Source organism: Pogonomyrmex barbatus, unplaced genomic scaffold, assembly GCF_055798465.1.
Source record: "Pogonomyrmex barbatus isolate J1 unplaced genomic scaffold, ASM5579846v1 scaffold13, whole genome shotgun sequence".
NCBI lineage: Eukaryota > Metazoa > Arthropoda > Insecta > Hymenoptera > Formicidae > Pogonomyrmex > Pogonomyrmex barbatus.
In genome coordinates, this window is record NW_028297109.1 from 7298406 (window position 1) to 7315931 (window position 17526).

General features: G+C 42.2%; 1 protein-coding gene across 8 annotated transcripts in view; it reads right to left on the reverse strand.

Moving 5' to 3' along the window:
• Positions 1–17526, reverse strand: part of Oatp74D (Organic anion transporting polypeptide 74D) — a 132996-nt gene that overhangs the window by 53299 nt on the left and 62171 nt on the right. Inside the window, exon 1 of one of the 8 annotated variants that reach the window (XM_089072558.1) lies at positions 14589–16395. The exons of the other annotated variants lie outside the window; for them this stretch is intronic. The gene's annotated coding sequence lies outside the window, so the exon portion shown is untranslated. Of the gene's footprint in view, positions 1–14588; positions 16396–17526 lie in introns of those variants that run through there. 8 annotated transcript variants of the gene reach the window in all.

The following is a 17526-nucleotide window of genomic DNA, read 5'->3' on the forward strand; positions in this document are numbered from 1 at the left end:
GGGCGTTTATAATAAAATAATAATCGCAATATATTTTGTGATGTAAATTATTATGGGAAGCAAATCAATAAGAATTGAGTTATATAAATAATAACAATCCGCTTCGATCGTTCCTTGAAACGCGATAATGATATCAGGCAAATAATTGCATTGAATGCCTGTGACGCATGCAAATAACGCATGCGAATAAATAAATCAATATTGGAAAATATATGGAATACTAATCTAGGCCGCTCTTTCACCCAACCAACAATGTACAAATCTATATAGGAATGTATGAATGAGCCAGGGGAAACCGAGAAGTTGTATGAAGCCTGGAAGGACCATTGAGGGTTGAAACAAACGGTCGCGGAGGAAGTTGCCTCAAAAGTTGGCTACTACTGGCGGAGCAGTGACACGGAACATAATGCGCAAGCTCGCAATAACGATCCCGCGTGAGGGCAAAAAGAAAGTGCAGGATTGAAGGAGAACGAGAATATGAAATACTCCTCCACCCCGAAAGCTGTCGGTGGAAAATGTATCGCGAAAGCGGGACGGCGCGCTCGACCTACTTAGACAATGCAATCTTATCCGCGCTCTTCGGGGATCTTCGTGAATCGGATCTTCTTCATTCCGTGCAAATATCTCCATAAAATTACATTCTTATTTCAAGCTCGACACAATAAAAGCTCACTGAATCGTATTAATCTTGTAAATTGCACAAATTATCCGTGCGTGAAATTATAATTATATATATATATATATATTACATTATTATTGTGACAGTATAATTATTATATATAATTAATCACAATATATTTCGTTGAATCGTTTTTCAAGATCGTTTTCAGTGCTTTTCTGAAAAAATGGAAGAACAAAAGGAAATTTGCATGCAGGAAGATATGATAATTTGTTTATGAAAATTTGTTATATAATACTGAGTATCAACCGTTCACTTATTACCGTTTCACTTATTAATATCCGAGTGATTTCCCAGGCTTCACGTAAGCGCTATCGCGCATCACAATTCCCTTTCTCTCTTTCTTGCTGATGCATCAAGCCCCTCTCCCCCCCTCCCAATAATTTCGCACTTAGCGATCGCAACACAAAGACATCCCGCGCGCCTCACCCGCCGGCCATCTGCTCAATTCGAGCGCGTACGTAAGCTTAATACGGGGTTTGTAAATCAATTGCAATGGGAAAGGACAGGGCGGGGTGAGAGAGGACGAGAACAGGCGAGACGGAGGATTGCGTGTGGTCAGGTCGTAGGTGTCCGTGCTTCCATGAGCTGCGGACTGCACCGCGTAATAAAGAATACTCGCCCCCTCCCCGACATCCACCTCCAGTGCCACGCTAGTCGCTGGCGAAGGGCTTTTACAGGGTGGTCGGATTAGAATGGACGCAATTCAAGTTTTACAAATCTCTTGGAAATGACATAAAAAGGATACCCGGTCGCATTCGGCAAAGTGAAGCGACAATTTGCGTCACATAACTTTGAAAATTATTTCCCGTTTACATTAGAATATAACCTTTTCCGATTCTTACGATAATCTTACTTGGCAAAAGTGTAAAACGCGAATTGGCCACGTACAATTCTAAATAAATTCTCGATTAGATCGTCCATTCGTCCATTGAAATCGATGTAAGCATTTTTGAAGAGGATAGAGAAATAAAAATACTAATTTTACTTAATTTAATTTGAAATAATAGATTTTTTCTGAATTCAAACAGGAATCGCTTAGTAGCGTTAAAAAAGCGAGCTAGACTCGCGACTGTCTCTCGATGTTAGACTCAACTGCCAATCTGCGAGGAGATCATATCGCGATGAGAACTATCGAGTTCGAAATCTTCTTTTCTTGCCACGGCAACATATTCCCAGTCTTCCAGCTCCGCGCGTCTTTCGCCCTGTAGATGCGAGCAGCGTGTTATTTGCCGAAAAAAGGATGATGCGGATAGCGCGCACGGCGGGGATGATTGTCCGTAATTTGCGGTGGGGGCGCCGTGCACCACCGCAGCATACACCGGGGCCGTGAATACAATCTATTATTACATCGCCTATGCAACGTGCCCCGTAACGTATGCTAGTTTGTGGCGGGTTGGACTAACGTGGGCTATTCGTGCGCTCTCCGTACGGCGTACGTGTGCGCACCAGCCGGGGCTATTGTGGGCCGCGCAACAATGTGCGCTTTTTGTGACAAGTCGCGAGAATTAGATGCGGCCTGGGCTCGATGGCTGGTTATCCACTCCCGATTTGAGGCCGAGTCCGCGGCCACTCCACTCTGGACTCCGAGTGCGGATACTCCGAGATGACTAACACGGAGTCTAGACAGTTCTCCTCTTCACGGCCGGACCTACTCTACTCTACGTGGTTGTCGAGGGGGGCGGCGAGGGGGGGGGGGGGCTTTTTTTTCCTCGAGACCTGCGCTATAATCGTCCCTTCTTGCGAGCTGTTCCCTCTTTTCTTGCTGCTTTCCCATCAATGGTACGTCGCGCCTCTCTGATTCGTCGTGCTTCGTTGTAACTAACTCGCGAATCCACGTCCCGATCGGCGAACGATCGGTTCTTTATCTGATCAATTACGTCTTGGGGGGGGGGGGGGAGGGGAAAGAAAGTAATTCGAGTTCCGTAGAGACAAGCTAAACTGTAGTTACACGCGCTAAAAGAATCTTCTGGATACGTAGTTTCGGTTTGGATTCGTATTCTCCGTTTCGCAGGCGTTACTTTTTCTTATTCTCTAAGGTTATTCTCTAAGCTTGCTCGGGAGACCGGATTGCATCACTTCGGCAAAAATTGCCGAGGCCGCTCCGACGATTCCGGTCGGTTTGCTACTTTCCCGTGACGCCCGCTAATTTACAACGGCGAGTCTTACAGAGTCATTACGAGCTAATTTTAAGGGAACCTGTGTAGTGTAATGCACTGACTTACAGCGCACTAAAACTGATACCGCCGTCGCCGCCGCTGCCGTCGCTACTCATATACATATATATCGCGTCCTACGTTCTAGGGTTGCATCGCGGTGCAAGCGAGAGATCCTCGAGAATAATTTGCAACGGTGCATCGGCATCAAGGTCTCGGTTGATTCACAACAGTTTCCTGCGGTTTCATCGCTCGCTCGGCAATAATAATCCGCAGGTCTCTCTATGACGCGGCAAGTCAATCTGACCATAAGGCGAATCAAAATTTACATTAGAAATCCATTCACCCAAGTCGATTTAATTTGTCAAATTCCGCAATTATCATAAAATGATTCTAATTTTATATATTTTGTTATTAATCTTATGCATTAATCTATCATTTTCACGTAAAAGTATTTTTAACTTTAATTCGATTCATTCTTTCTCTAAATTTTTATCGACTAATTGTATATTCACGTTTCCTTAAAAAAAAAAAAAAAAAAACTTTCTGAATAGATCTTAGATGTTCTGAGAGAGAGAGAGAGAGAGAGAGAGAGAGAGAGAGAGAAAGCGAATATACGATATGTATGCATGTTAGTAAATTATGCGAAATAGATGAACACTACACGTATGATGTTGCAAAATCGATGTGTCGATCCTGAACATCCTTTTCATAATCAAAATCTCCATAAATCTGATCAAAATCCAAAAGTCTCTCATCTTTTTATTAATTTTATAGATATTGTGATTAAATTTGATAACTTGATTAATATGAAATATTGCTCTTTATCGAATTTTTTTGAAAAATTTCCGAAAAGGTCCCCCATAAAAAAAAAATCTACATAATAAAAGTTTTATAGACATTAGATCTTTATATAATTCGTCACTTTGTCCTCCCGATGATGATCGTCTGACTAGCTCACAATCCGAGACTCGCTCACGCCCGACGCGTGCACTCACGTGCGTACACGTGTAAATCGTTCGGCTCACGCACGACCGTGCGTTTATTTCAAGCGTACTCCGCGCGAGTTTGCGCCGCGCGTCAACCTTAATGAATTCGCGGAAACGACATTCGCACGGCGAATTCTTCGTTACGTCGTTAAGAAGGCACTCGAAATGAATCGTTCGAGAGGTCGTAATGGATCCGAGGAAACGTTCCTGGAAGACCACGGAAACGCGCGAGCGAATTCTCGAGGCTGGAGAAGCCCTTTCAGAAGGCGCTTGTTTCGCGAGCGTAATCCTTCGCTTCTTCTTTATGTTATCATATAGCACACAATTCAACTGGAGTTAAAAAAAGATGTACTATTCTAAATATCGAATACACAGAGAAAACGATTCTTCGGAATTTAATAAATTTTACTAGATTCAAAGAAATTTATTTTTATTTTTATTTATCTCTTTTTTTTGAAATAGTAGATTTTTTTGAAATAGAAACCACACAAACGAATCAATTGTTGATTCAACAAATTCGATTGTGTAGTTTACCAAGTAATAAATAGTTTTATTTTAAATAATTAAAATATTTATTTAATAAATTGTTTAAAAAAATAATGCTTATGGAAAAGGACATTTTACATTTTATCGGTGGATAACAACAATGCAACAATAACAATAACAATACGTTCACCATACGAGGATCAATTAAAACTTCCGAAAAGAACGAAGCGCGGAAGTTGGGCGATCGCTCGGCGGAGGCAACGAGAAGAGTGAAAGAAAGTGAAAAAAAGCTGTTATGCGGGCCGATTGGACCGGGAACGAGGATAATAGACCGAGGCGCTGCCCGGATGACCTCGGCCGCGATGCGGCTGCGGTGCGGCAGGTACGCGGGGGCCGCAACCGGACTGGTTCACCACCCCCGTCCTGCCCCGTGCCAGCGTGATCGCGTAGGTGCTGCATCGACCGAGTGACACGCGATTTGCGTGTCTTCGCGTTTGACGAAGAGATTCGCACGGCTCGTCTCTCGCACGTGAGAAATCCGATGAAAGAAGTGAGAGAACGCGTCAGGAATGCAAACGGCGTCATATCCCGCAAACATTGCCTCGGGTCTTCTAAAATTGCTCTCGAAAATATCCTAGAAATTAATGATGTGCAACGAGAGCAAGATAAATTTGCAAATGATTTTTTTTTTCCTCTATAAGCGACAATTTTATTTTTCATATTTTCGCCAAAAATAGATGAGGTATCTGTCTAATAGCGCCTCTCAAAATTACAAAGCGGAATACAGTTTTTATAGTAAAATATTATAACGTGATAATGACAATTTTGGAGGTATTATTTAATTCTATCTTTGCTAATATTAAAATAAGGTATCTGAGATGTGAAAATTTAATAAAAAATATATTAATAAATGAGTAAGCTTAAATTTATAAAAATCGTACTTTATATACATATAACTAATATTTATTTTCATATTTCTGAGCTATATTTCGTAATATTACGCGACAGCTTGAAATTTTGCGCACAAATCGAGGAAAATTAGCGTATCATTTAATGCTCCTCGTCGCAGTCAGTCTTCGGTCTTACAAAGTACGGCAAATTAAATAATAATCTGTGGCGCGCATTACAAGTGGCGAGCAGCACTTGCGACGCAGCAGGTATACAGCTGCGACCTGCTCCACATGCTCGTCATAAACCTCGCGTAGGTGTAAACGCGGGGAACTGGTTGTATTACCTCGTAACCAAGTGACATGTACGTGTGATGCATTGTACACGCTCCGCTTAATGAAGCGAATTGGTCTGACCCGGACTAGTGCCTATCGTGCCAATAATTTCACGAAATAAGACCACTGACCAGTAAGGCACGTGCAATGCCTAGAGAATGCCCGAAGATGTATCTGTCGTAAACAACACGTCGATTTAAGTGTGACATAAATTTTCCACAAACGATTCCTTGTACGCGAGTCGAAGCTCTTCTCGTTTTGTTAAATCTGCAACTTGTATTTTCAAAATAAAATGGATAATCAAATAAAAAATTCAACAACATTTTTCTATCTTTTTAATAGTAATATCTAAACCCAATAAAAAAATTGAAAAGGCGATAAATAAATATATATATATATATAAGGTACTAGTTCGAAAATGTAAAAAATATTTAGTTCTAAATTAACATTGTAATATAACGTGTCGACAATTCTATATTCTTTTTACCGAGGAGGAATGCGACGATCCTCATCAATGATCCGGTCGCAGCTTTTATATCGTATTTTTCTTTCGCGAAACGAGTGTCGACAACGCCGGAGCAGTAGTCCGGGTCAGTCCAATTGTTTCATTAAGTAAAGTGTACGTAATGTACGTACACGCACACGGGAACTGAGCAGCGCACGGCTGTGGGCCGGTTCACTCGCCTCTCACACCTACGTCACGTCTCGATATCTCGGTTATCGAGCGTCCGAGCTCTCCATGAGAATATGGGACAGGCCGCAGTTGCGTACCTGCAGCCCCGAAGCTCTGCAACTCTGAGGTCATCCGGGCACGATTCTCGCTCCGTTTTCGAGCACAATCGAGCACAATTAAAGAAGCGACTCTTGAAGAGAGAAGCGACTAAAAATTATCGCAAATGTAATATAAATTTTCCTCTTTGCTATTTGCTAACAAATAAAATTATGGGATATTATAAAATTAATCTTCTCTCGAAACGTCTTGTTAGAATATTCGGAAAATTTTAACGATGTATACGTTAGAATTATGCAACATCAAGTACAAATTAACCGTGACTTTAAATCGGCAACACGATAGATCGAAATTGTTACGAGATCGCTTGATTTTAACATGCAAGAATGAAATGGAACTCAGAAGTTCTCTTCACTGGACCGTAGTGTCTCGGTATCCTAGTTTCACTTTCCCAGATATTATCGACGCACTGCGAAATAGAAATTCCTACGTATCTCTGCTCTTCCGCTTAATCTCCCTATATTCTTGTCGATGACCTAGTTCGACACAATGAAAAAATCAGATAATATAGAACACTTTACAATATGCATACTAATTGATTCTGAAGCAATTATTTGTAGGACATTACAGCATAGTTAAATCGTAATTAATAAAGTTTAATCACAATTAATAAAAAATTAACAAAGTATATATATATATATATATAATATAAAAATGTCCAAGCATTAAAAAAGAACAGAAGTCGTGGAAGTTAAGAGAAAAATGCAAAATCCGAAAGATATAGAGATACCATTGTCATCAAAGTCATCATAGATAACACAGGCAACTAAATAAGCTTACATCTGACCGAGAATTTCCATTGAGAATAGCTCAGTGATTCCTGAAGAACCCTACATCGTGGCGATGCACTCGACGCGCACTCGGCGCATCACCGCTGCTTTGTGCATCGCGACGACGAAGGTAGCGTCGACGGGGATGAGGGGAGACGCCGAGAAGGAGGGAAGAGAAAGAGGAATTAAAAGGAGACTCGCTATGTGCGAGTTTCTCGGCTTGCATAGTTCAAAGATAGATGCATAGCGTTGCGCACGAACAAGCGAACGGCTGCATGTGCATCGGTTTCGCGCGCGCATACACTCTCTCTCTCTCTCTCTCTCGCCATTGAGACCTGACCTACTTTGTGAACACACACGATTCACCGACGTGCTTCACCCGAGCAAAATCACCGACCGAGATGCGACCGATCGACGTGTGGGTGCGTTGCCGAGCGCAAGCGCGGTGATCGCCACCACCGCGGCCGGGGGTGGATGCCTCATGGGGCACGATGCACCAGTTTTCGTGCTGGTACCTCGGACGATTTGGAGCGCATCGGCCTAAATATCCACCCGTTCAAGAGGGTTGACGCGGATTTTCCTGTGTGGATGAGGCAATACAGAATTTCACGCCGCGCCGCGCCGCGCCGCGTCGAAACAATGACGGTTAATCCTCTCGGCACAGAGTTTTTTTTTAATATCTCACGTGCTCGGCGCATTTTACGAGCAAGATAAACGAGAGATTGCTATTAACAAAATTTTTAAATTACTCCAAATTTTTGAATTACTCCACGTTAAATTCACAAATTAACTCTAGCCTCTTTTTCCTATTTCTCTAATTGTTCTCTTGATAACATTTGCTAATCCCTTAGAAAAAGATTAATTTAATTTAGGAAGGATATATCTCCATAATAATAGAGCAACGATATTGATATATTATAAAGACAGAAATTTAAGTTGATGATAATCTAAAGTAACAAAGCAAAGTGCAATTTGAGCAAAGTGTATTTTCATATCACGGTGGCGCGTCACAAATCCGTAGTAATACGAATTGCAAACGTGTCCCACATTTCAAATAAGATATTTATCAGGTTTATTCCGGGCGTTACAAAACCACGGAATAAATATAAAGATACATAAGTTTAAAGCAAGCGATTGGCGACGAATTATAAAACATAAAAAAACGAGTTATAGGGAGGAGAAACAGAGAGAGAGAGAGAGAGAGAGAGAGAGAGAGAGAAAAGAGCCCAACAAACGATAAAATTTGAAGAGACATATACTGATTGATATAAAAATGTTTCTCTTGTACAACACCCTCGTTATCCCCCCCCCCTCCTCCCCCCCAAAAAAATCGCTCGTCTTCTTTTTACCTTGAAATCTAATCTAAATAACTAAAGACGAGCGTGTTTCAGCGACGCACGATCCTTTCACCGATAAGATATTTAAACACTTTGTCGCTTTATAGTTTAAAAAGTAAAAAGAGAAATCGAGAGGGAAAGTGCGAGGATATATAGCGACTGGCGACTCGTATCGTCAAGCCCGTCGGATTATACGGCCCGTCAATCCCCGTCGTCGCGCCTCACAAAATTTCGGCAGCGACTCCGCTCCAGGAATTCGAGATGCGTTACAAGAAGGTCACCGTTCACTGTTAATGCACCCGACGCAATTCCGAGCCGAGGAGAGTACCGCGCACTCGACGTATCCTTGCGCTAAATATAGAAATCTTGACGCGCACCGTGGAAATAAATTTCCACGCTTATCGTGCGACGTATAATTCTTGTCGAGTTCGACGGCCCGAAAATCGAGACGGAAGCACAACGCAGAAATCCTAGCCAGCTAACTTGGTGACTATCGATTATAAAATGTCACAGCTCTAAAATTAAAATCCAATTACGTATTAATATAATTTTAATTACGTTTTCCCTATCATTAAATTTATAAATTTTTTTTTCCGTTACTTTTCCGTTTCCAACGTGAAATTTCTTGGAGTAATTTTGAGACGTGTCCGCTCGATGCGACGCCTCATGAGCAGCAGATTAATGCAATTATTTTTATCGTACGCCGACCTTCCATCCTTGGAAGTCGTTAAACGCGACGAAGTCGCACTCGATCTGGTCGAGAATACTTGAACAAGTCGGTCTGGAATCGAGTGCTGTCTGGTCATCCAACTTACTCGAGACTCGAGAGTTTACATTGCGCGAGGTGTCCGCGACGCGTTATTGGCCGTAATATCGTCGCAGATACGCAATATACGCGCACAACCGCACAATCGTACGCACGCACGCACGCACGCACGCACGCACGCACGCACGCACGCACGCAGCGTGGTGCAGCAAGGTAACGTGACACAATGCGTCCATTCGCGGCGGCTATCGAGATATATCGAGAACGGGCGCAAGTGCCTCTTATCATCCCGCGAATGTGTGCCCGATAGAAGTGCGATTCGCGAGTAAAGTTCCTCCGTTGGTGCAAAAGTCGGCGCGAACACGAGGCAGTCCGACTTCTTCGTCGATACCGACAAAAGCCGATCTATTTACAGAAAAAAATAAAGAACAAACGAGATAACCGGGTAAAGTAACGTCCACACGTAAATAAACGGATTAATTATACCGTACGACGTTATGCGCGACGCTCGTATTTTGCCGCCTAATGCAATGCTCTCGTAAATGCAACTGGATCAATATTGAAAGTAATGAATCAGGGAGACACGAAGCCCTCCCTCGAGCAAGGTTAAAAAGGCTTTATCAATGCTGATAAAACCTGAGATATTTATAGGCGGATTAACCTATTGCGACTGCGATAAGAAATCAAATCATCTTGTAGAGACGAGGGCGTAGGGAGATCCTGCAGATATAAATAATTTTAAGTAATAAGATGAAATACGCCGCTCATCCGTAAACATAATGGCACGACCGCGCGATCGCTTTAACGAGTTTATTAAGTCAATTTCGCGTAAATCATCGATACCCTTCCGATGGCTGGCTGCCCCGGCGCGGCGCAAGACCTTCGAAATCTCCGAGAGCGCTTCCCGAGACGCGCACACGCCGCGCCTCTGGAGTCGTAGAGACGCGTGTTCAATCCAAACAGAAATTTATACGCGACCTCCGTCAGCGGATCCGCAAATAATCCGCGGCCGTACCTCTATAAATTCACCTTGAAGCAAACGGCCGGTCTTCTGCGCCTTGCGCGCGCCTTCGCCTCCGCCGCACCGGCCGGCCCGGCCGCGATTGAGAATGCACTGAAAGTGCATCGAGTCATTTGCGTATTCTTAGCAGCGCTTATTGATTTTCAAGTAATTCGGACGCGCTCGTTCGTCCGAAGGTAATGCATCCGCGGCCACCTATAATTCAGACGTAACGCGTACGTGAGACCGTACCATTAGAGTCGCATACTTCTACGTCCCACTTGTAACACGCGTTTGCTTATGCATTCCTTTTTTTTTTTTTTTTTTTTTTTACATACAATGCAAGGTCAGTGATCGACGCGGAGAGAATGCGGAACTTTACTTTCTATGGGCGATAACGCTCTAAAAGCAACAATTAGAGAATCGATCTAGATGGAAGTAATTTTCCTACGTCTTCTCGAATTACACTCGGGAAAGTCTGTTAATCGGAATAAAATCGATCTGTTAGGATGTAACGGTTAAATTAAAATAAGCGAAGATTCTTTTACAGTATTAACAAGGTATCCGATACCTAAATTTTTAATCGTGATTGAAAAATAGAATCCCAGCGTGCTTTCCTCGAAGATAAGAAGAATTTCTACGTTCTGGATAAAAGGAGAGAAATTACATCTTTGGGATAATAATAATATAATGCTCGCTTGCATGGAAATGTGTTTGTTATCAGAGCCAAGCTCGATAGGAGAAAGCAATGAAACCCGAGCAATTCCAGGCGACAGGGGTTTCTCTCGGCGCATTCTCGCATGCAGGCACGGCGCTGCTCGCAGCTTGCAGCTTGCAGCTTGCAGCGGAATCGCCGAACTGGGTCAACGAGACACCATCGCTCCTCCTGACGCACGTACAAACACACGCTCGCACCGTTGCAAAGCGCTTCCACCGTTTGCACGCAGGTGCCCTATATGCGCAACGTGGAGTATCGCCTCTGAATTTCCATTCCCTCCGCCGGACGTATTGACATTTTACCAAGGCGAGCCGCGAGGACTCCCTCCAGCGCGGGAATATCCGGCTATTTTTGCGGCCGTTCTAATTCGGTTATCTTGAAATTCGGTGGCGAAACGTAACGCCCGCGAATGCAGGCGAGATACACGCTTATTGATCCTATTTGTCGCCCCCTCGACATTTTTATCGCGAGCGCATCACGCTGTAATATTACCAGCTTGAAATAACATTTTCATATTTCATTGTTTGTTGGTAACCGTAATTACATTTTCCGTATTTGCGAAACGAATATCTCGCAAAACTCAGAAATGAGATGTTTATAGGTACAAATATAATGCAAAAATTAATCCTAAAATATGATAATTTTTATGAAAAATATACTTACATATATATATATATATATATATATATGTATCGTAAAAGATAATGCACATAAATAAATAACATATTTTTTTAACAAACCTAGTTTTATATATAGTGCAGTTTGATGTAAATAATTTCCTGTCTACTATTTCCATTTTTATATGCTACATTACAACGTGGAAATTTAATAATGTTGTTGCGTTGTTTCTTAAACTCATCCGAAATGTCAGAATTCGATCGATTCTCAAAGAAAATGGAAAACGACGTGAAAACGTGTAACGTCTCGAATTCGTGATTAGAAAGACCTCGCTGCCAGACTCCAAAAGATGTCGAAAAAGGCGAATCACCTCGAAAAGTCGCTCCGCACGGACGGAAACCGTGAGGGAGAAACAGAGATGAGAAGAACAGAGAGAGATTGTACGAAATAAGAGGTGGCTGTTCGAGCAACGTGAATGTTTGCCAAATGACGTCAAACGTCAGACTCTTCTCGTTCCGGCGCAGATTCACACGTTTTACTCGCGTCGACGTTGACTCAAATGAAAGATCTTCGGGAAATCTCGCGCACAAAAAATAAACTTACTTATTTGACAGTGAATTTGGATACGAACGAAGAGATAGGAAAATGAGAAAACTGTACGTGGGCATACAGATGCAAATGCACAGATGAGATAAAAGCGAAATTGAATAGAGATTCATGTTTTTCGAAATGATTTATGTTGCTCATCGTATCCTACCTATCTAAGGTCCAAAGGGTACTCCCAACACGTGTAATCCTCGAACAACATTTACTCGATACTTATCAATCTTGGCGTTACATAATTTGAAACTCGGCGCATTTGCATAACAAAAGCTAGCCATGAAAAGAGACGGAGGGAGCGAGAGAAGGGAGAGAAAGACGGGTTTACAACAATAACCACGCGCTGATTACAGAAAGTCTGACAAGAAACAGTACTCGCCTACGATCGGACATTATAGCAATTTTAATCCCGAAGCAGTGATGCAATCGACGAGAACCAGCAAGAATCAACGACGGCGACGCATTCCTCGAAACGTAAGGCGCTCGTCGACAGACGGACGGACGGATGCGAATGCACGCATTTCTGTTTACATCGTAGCTTCCTACGACGCAGCAGCACGCAGCAGCTCGCATGTCGAGGAAAGGAAAGCAAAAGAAGGGAAGAGGGATCCGAGTACATGCGTGATCGACAGAGACGGCAAAAGGAGAAAGAGAGAGAGAAAGAGAGAGAGAGAGAGAGAGAGAGAGAAAGGAAAAAGAGGGAGAAAGAAAGGAAGAGATGGATCTCGCCGAGTGCATAATAGCCGCGCTTCGTACTCGTGTCTCGCGCGAGAAGCTTCTATGCGTGCAGCCTTAAACACGAGCGCGTCTCGTTATGTAATAAACGTGCGCGAGCTGCACGAACGATATGTGTCACGTATGCGCACAATGCAGTAATAACGAATGACGAAAGGAATAAGGGAGGAACAAACCGGGAGGAGGAGGGAGGGGGCGGAGGGGGGGAGCAAAAAAGAAACAAGCCGCGACAATGCGTAAGGATGCGCGATGCATGCGTTCAATGCACACTCAGAGATACGCGCCGTTTGCCACGCTTACGAACATCGCAAATAAAAGCCTTTAGGAGGATTTACATCCGTAAAATCTGCGCTGCAGAATACAGAAAGGAGATGTGGAAAAATTAAATTGAAGATTTAATTAAAAAGACATTACGAGTTGAAACTTCACTATCTATATCTTTTATTATATATTTTCCTTTTTATTTAGGTATTTTAAAATAAACGTTACGAGATAGATTTTCTTGATAGATTTTCTTCTCAAAACGAAAACGTTATTAGTGAAGATTTTCATTTTTCTCGTTACTTGATACTTAATTATTTTTCTATCTTTCGCGATTAGCTAAACTGCAGACCTGCAAAAATAGAAAAATAATAACAAATGCGAATAAAATGCGAATACAAAGTACGCAAACCTGAAGCATATATTATACAAGTTTCAATGTGTATTCCGACGTCATATCCAAAATTAAATAGCCGTGAAACATAACAATATACCGATAAAATGTTAATTTAAACGGGAAGTTTCAAGACAAATGTTAAAATTAAGTTAATTCTACGTATCGATTTCGATTATTTCCGAATTACATGCCTTTCACAAATATGAATCTCACGTGTCATCCGGCATAAGAATGAGCATATCGACGTACCGAAATGTTTATTCATAGAACAAGAGACGTTTCGTAATAAAAGTGCTAAAATTGGATCTGGGATAATAATGTGTCTCGCGAACGTGCGGTCGTATGGCAACGTAAAAAAAGTGAGGAGGAAGCTGCGATAAAGGCGGAAAAGCTCGACAATAGAGATGCGTACACGCGCGACGCGTATGCAGATGCGGGACATACGTACGTACGTAACGCGCGTCTCTAACGCACATACACGCATGTACACGCATGTGTGCACGCAGACGCATTTTCTATCCCCCTATTCATCCGCGTACGGCGACTCCGTGACCCACTTTCCGTCCCTGGGAATAACCACGGGCACGGGCATACACCTCCTGTCCACCCACATGCGGAATCCCCCGATGGGACCCATCCCCCTGCACCGCTGCCGTCCGTTGACGTGCGTTATGCACCTGCACGTGCACGTCACACGCGTCGTAATCTGCGGGACGCGCGCGGCCGCTCGGTATTACCAATGAGTCCGGCGAGTTTGTCTCACATACGCGTCGTTCGTTCCCGAGCATCGAAATTGCGTGCGTGCGTGTGTGTGTGTGTGTGTGTGTGTGTGTGTGTGTGTGTGCGTGTGTGTGTGTGCGCGCGCGCGCGCGCGTATTCATTTGCAGTATCATTTCGCGATGAGTTTCACACGCAGCAAAAATTTACGAGAGTGAAGTACTTCGATTCTCTCACTTACACGCACGTCTGACAACGTTTACAGTTACTATATTACAGAAATGTAGTAAACTGACAAAATTCTATACGATAGAAAAATATTTACAAACAAGGAACACATATTTACCAAGGACAGACGACAGACGAGAAAGATGACGTTCGTGACGTTGTTGCGGGCGTTGCGGGGTTGAACTCTTCATTTTTTTTTTTTTTTTTTTTTTTTTCCCTAAAGGGATCAAGACTTCATTTGGAACAGAATGTAAACCGCGAGCCGGCCACCAAACGTGTCTCACACGTAAATTCCATCGAGACTGAAAACACGAACTCTCGACGGTTTCCTTTTTGCCAGGGCCGAGAGATTCCTCCGCTCGCGGGGCCAGACCGGGTCTCGGGGCTCTAATCGGCCGAGGGTCCGACGGACACCAGGCTCATCTCCCGCATCGACACGCACGCGGCGGCGCTTCGCCACGCGTGGAAGTCGTTTACCCCTCGGAGTTATTTGGCCCCTTCGTCGGCTCACCAACACGCACGCGGATTCACGCGTCGCGTACGCAGAGTGACACGCAGCCAAGAGAAGAGAGAGAGAGAGAGAGAGACGGACACGCAGGCGGACCGAGAGAGAGCGAGAGGAAGGGGGGCGGGGAGAAGAGAGGGGGAGGAAGAGAATCACAAGATTGAGCGAAAGAGGATGTGATATCAGAGAGGAGATCCGATAGAGCAATAAAACAGATGGAAACTGAAGAGGGAGATAGAGTCGGTCGTAACATCTAGCATCAAGCTGAATATGTCACACGCGCGATATGTACGAAAGGGAAGTCGAAATGAAAGGAAACGAGTGATAGACCGGAGAAAGAGCGACGAACAAATGTAAAAGAGACAAGTACAAAAAGACACGTAAGAGACACACGTGCCAAGAAACGCACACGTGAACGCTTGCCACGCTGCATTTGATTCGAGGCATCGACAGCTGATTCTCGTGTGGCGATCTTAAGCTGCTCTTGCTATATACATTTCGCACGTGTTACGTAAGAAATTACTTCCCTTGACATAACGATATAGCTAGCTATATAAATATATAAAATTTACTGCTTTTCCACTTCTGTACATTCGATATAAATTATGCCGATGGATTTATAAACAGAATTGTCTATGTTACTTTCAATTTTATCAGTCATTTTACTCCTATGAATAATGTAAAAGGACATTGATAAAACGATATAAAGATATATATTCTCACTGAATGGTCAATCGATACTAAAGAATTTAACGTGATGATAAAATGATGATCAATATATAGCACATGACGATGTAACGTTAATCGTAATACTTAATCGTGTTCTTAATCAATTTTACTGATTAATTGAATCTTATTATATATAATCGTATCCATATATATTGCATTTGGTATTTGAAACCGCAATGGCAAGGAAAATGACCGAATTTGATGATACGATTCTGCATAATGTGCACTGAAATTTTATGATCCTTATATACTATTTTCAGCCACCGCAAAAGAAGAGAACGGTATAATATTTGCGCCAACGACCGCGTTCAATTACCACGAAGTAATAAAACGAAGCAACATTGTCACGCAAAACGCGCCTTTACGACGCAAAGGATCAATAAACGACATATATTATGTCAACGGTTAAATCTATGTCACCTAGTATTTCTATTAAAATCTTGATAGAACGCAGCTTCATTCGCACGCAATGAAGACTATTACAAGATATTCTGAAGTCTGACAATCGCGTGATAGGATCAAGTAGTAGTAACTTTTACGATAATGTGTTTAAATGCGCATTCAAGATTGTATAAATATTATCAAGGTATTGGCCATTGTCATTTTATGTACATTTTATGTATAACTTTCTGCTGTCATATAATTTTTTAGAACTTTTTATTATCTAATAAGTTTTTCTAATAAAGCCTTGCAACATGAGAAAAATAATTATCACAATTTAATTGTAATCTAATATAACATTATAAATAAAATATTTTGGGTTTAATATTAAAACGAGAGAGAGAGAAAGAGAGAGAGAGAGAGAGAGAGAGAGAGAGAGAGAGAGAGAGAGAGAGAAAGAAAGATGCTCTATTAGTCAGTGTTTTTAATTATTCTTTCTTTTTGTAGCAAATATTATTTAAACTGATTTCAAACACAAGAAGTAAAAAATTAATAATCGCAAGTAATCGAAAGAGCCACGCGCTTTGTTATCTCGGAAGCACCGCATTCGAGAGAGTCTCTCTCTCTCTCTCTCTCTCTCTCTCTCTCTCTCTCTTCTCGTCACTCTCTTCCCGCATTCACGCTAGCATGTTTCACAAGTGCACACAAGTCTACGCTTTTAGGCGTCATGCCTCCCTCTTCCCTCTTCCTCTTTTTCGCAGACCGAAACGACGTCGTGGAGACCTCCGTATGGCAATTCGCCCGTCCGACAGAAATGCGTCCCGCATACGAAAACGCACGCGTCTCTCGTCGGGTGCGGAGCCCGCATCGGCAAATCCCATCGCGTGCTTCGTAATTTCGGGGAACCGTCAATTCCGCAGACCGATGATACGTGCTTGGGATCTGCTCATAGGACTCGATCGTCGAAAACGAAAAAAAAATCTTCTCTTTAAGTTTTTAAGATGATAAGTAAATTTTAATTACTTAGATAAAGTCGCTATTTAATTATATTAATTTATATTAATTAAAATCTATTCGCAGAATGCGAATAAGTGAGTCTGAAAATAGTAAGAATTTTAAATACCATACATACTTCGATATATATTTTTTAATTTCTTTTCTGAAATAATCAAATTTATGTCACGTCAATATTGAATATTGTTAAAAATAAATTTTTCTCCTCTACAATTTGCAAGGTGAAATGTTCAGAGAGTCAAACTTCAAGCAAATTTTTTACTTTTATCCCACATTTTTAATCGTGCATTTTCGGCATTTATCTTCGATTTATCGCCGAAAATATTACCGACGGTCCGAAGATCGATTCGAAAAAAAAAAAAAAAAAAAAAAAAAGTAATTTTAAATTAAGATTCGGGAAAGGTCCGCGAGCATCCTGTAAATAATG